The sequence below is a fragment of the Sinocyclocheilus grahami genome, unplaced genomic scaffold (genome assembly GCF_001515645.1).
Source record: "Sinocyclocheilus grahami isolate Dianchi unplaced genomic scaffold, SAMN03320097.WGS_v1.1 scaffold2744.1, whole genome shotgun sequence".
Classification (NCBI taxonomy): domain Eukaryota; kingdom Metazoa; phylum Chordata; class Actinopteri; order Cypriniformes; family Cyprinidae; genus Sinocyclocheilus; species Sinocyclocheilus grahami.
Genome location: NW_015507922.1, coordinates 2,916 through 6,490, shown reverse-complemented (window position 1 = coordinate 6,490; position 3,575 = coordinate 2,916).

Sequence of the window (3,575 nt, the reverse complement as noted above, 5' to 3'; positions counted from 1 at the left end):
TACCTGCTGCTGGTGTGTGAACTCAGAAACTTTACTCACCATAAATATTTCATACTAAGCATTAAAAATTTTATTTTGCATTAATGAATGTGTACTCTATATATTTGTCTCTGAAAGTGGGATTATTTAACTTTTTTCCCCTTATTTTAATCACAGGCAAGCATTGTCTCCCGTAACATCATATGTGTAATGATATATGAAGTTTCTCTGTCTCTCTGTGATACTGTACCTGACTGTTAATAAAGAATAACAATTTGGTCCCTCACTAAATTCTCTTTGCCACCTTGAAGAATTCTCAGTTACTTTAAAGTGTAGACGGCCGGGAAGTAAGAAAACACACAGTCAAATGTATCCTCAATACTTCAATTTATTCATAGAAATACAGATATTATATAGGCATATGTCGAGGGGAGTTTCATCCTCTTAACCAATGAGGATATGAATAACATACACGTAGGATCTTTGGCCAAGAACATGTGTTTATATAAAATGGCCACATGTACAGAAAAACATGGACATATTAGGAATAGACTTTTGCGAAGAATGCTGAACTGTCTTCAGAGTTTCATCACAAACTCCTTTACCCTTGTAGTCCAAACATTCATGTCTTTATTGGGGCCTTTAAATCAAGAGAAGCTAATGTATACATTTAAGCATGCATACCTCGCATATGAGTAAGAGATATTTAAAACATAATATCAAGAGAGAGAGATGGATATCGAAGGGGGATTAAGAGAGAATGCGTTGTATATAGAGAAGAGTGCTGAGAGAGAAGGAGAAAAAAGGAGGGGGCTGAGCATCCCTGGAACATTCTCTTAACAAGACAGAGAGTGTTTTCTAACAGTGTTCCTTACTGATTTTCCGATGGTAATGATGAAATTGTGTTTGTTTTTCTTAGGGTCATATTGACCCAAAACATAATTTGTGTTACTGTCCTTGATTAGAATTTTTTTTAAATTCTTTCCAATTGTTATAAATGACAAAAATATATACTTATAAATAGTATAAAACAATTAAAACACCCAAAATGTATATACTTTTTAAATTTTAGGTAAATCGGTGAGATTTTATGGTGATTTGCAAATGTATCCACAGTGCAATAGGTATTCTGGATGTATAAGGGGCAGGGAGTTGGTAGTTTTTTATTATTTTTTTTGCGGGCTCTTTAAGTAGTCAAGAAAGACATAAATTACCTGACACAAACCTTTTAGTAAAACAAAAAATAATTTTCTGTAGATTTAAATTGCTGGGGTCAAATGGACCCCAGTGGGGAATAGCTGTAATCAGATTTTAGGGTAACAGGACGGTTAAATTGTAATACTATTTCAACATATTACTGTTTTACGGTCACGGGTGCACACACACACGAGGGACGAGGAGACGCTACTTTACACAAGACTTTATTACCATGAACCAAGGGAGACGAACACAGGAAGACCTTCACCAGCGGACAGAGAACTAGGGATTGGGAACACTTTAAATACACACAGGAGGAGGGGATGACGAGAGACACCTGGGAGCAATGAAACATCAAGGGAAACACCTGGGACAAATTAACCAAGGGAAAGGAAGGCACATGAGGAGCAAGACACACACAAAACATGGAACGGTGTCTATAAGAATGAGAGAGAGAGAGAAAAAGGAGGGGTAAGACATGTCTGGACTCAACAGAAAGACAGAGAGTGTTTTCTAACACTGACATGAAAAGTAAAGTCATATTTTTGTTTGTAGGATAAATTCAAGTAATATAAAATATAGCCACATTGTGAGCTAGAGGAAAAAGCAAACTTTCGGCGTCTGTGGGTACATTTTCCACGGAGTTAGAAGTTGTTAGTAGACAAGGAAGTAGGTCTGTGCAACAAATCCATGCACAGAGAAAGCCCCAGAACAATTTAGCCAAGCCTTAACTGTAGGTGAAAGGTCCACACGCTTTTTTCCCCCTAAAGATCTCCAGCTTGCACTCGTGTTCTGTCTTTTAAGACTGGCTAGTAAAAGTACTTGTTTTCTCAGAGTTCACTCTGTTTTACTGAAAAGAAAGAAGACTCTTAACAGGTATCTCGCTACTCCTGGTGGAACCAAGGTATCAATGTCTTCTTCTTTTTTTTTTACATTACTTAATAATTACATTATTTTTAATAAAGCACTATATATCTAAAATGATTTTGGTTTATGAAAAGTAGTAGCAAAAAAAAAAAGTATGATTTATCACAATTTCTTTATGTACTCTTATATGTAAGTTATATCCACTTACAGATACCCCATGTATAATTTAAAGCACAGACAAATGGATACAGTTTTTAAATATACAAACATAATAATTTCATAACTAAACACTGACAGCAATATTGTGGGTATAGTAAAGTATAACACTAGATCACCTGTCTCCCTTAACAATAGTTTTTTTGCTGCTGAAGTAAATTGATGTTGTCCATTTTATGAATTTTGGTTTTATTATCCCTGACAGGTCAGACAAACACTAAAGGAAATACGAAGTTCTAAGCTCCCCACATAAAAAGGTTCGTATAATAACTCTGTAACCATCATATGCTGTGGCTGTTTGATTATTTTACATCCTAATTAAGTAGCAACTTAATATAATTACAGTCATTCTCTATCAAATCACTAATAACCTCCTGGAATAGAAATGCCCTCCATTGAGAGGTGTTTTAACCACTGTTATAGCTGTTGAAATTTGGAGATCATTTTTTACTGTACTTATATTTTCTTTTTCGTGATTGCAAATACTGATACTGGCGTTCTGAGTAATTCAACAGTATGGTAGATACAAGAGAATAATGCTTTGATGCCATCATTAATTACAGGACACTAGCTGAGCACTAATCAGCATCACAATGAAAAATAAAAACTTTTTTGATTCAAGCTTTTGTCACATTTGACCAAAGTTATTGTGCGTGTACTGTTAATCTTGAAGAGATCAACGGACTATTTTAGATACCAATTTGTTCAAATATACTCTGGGTTTCTTTAGATTTACATTCCGTTTAATCTCCCGTGTCTAGAGTCTCGTTGGAACATTGTATTGACATTCAAATGTTATTTGATTAACTTGATTAAATAGAGAATTCCTGGTAACCTGACTCTTGGAACAACAGAGCACCACCTTCAAAACGTAACAATGCTTCTAGGTCACTCTCTTCACTCCATTTATTAAACATACAGCATCAGCACTGAATGTGGATCACACTACCATACCTGTTAACAAATTATTAACTTTCTTATTCTTGTCAACATTCTGATTAACATTCTTACATTCTTTAACTTTCAAGAATGAATGAATATTTAAGGTATTTGTACAACCTTTGCAGGTTAAAACATGTCTACTCAAGACACTGCTGTTGATGAGGCAATAATTGCATCAGGCGAGTCCACATTGGAACAGGCTACAACTAAAGCTAAAAAAAATTTGACAAGCTTGTACATGTCTCACTTAACATTGCGGTGACTGGAAAGACCGGAGCTGGGAAATCTTCCTTTATAAATGCACTTAGAGGTCTATGTAAAGATGATGTTGGAGCAGCTCCTACCGGAGTCACAGAAACTACAATGAAGTCCAC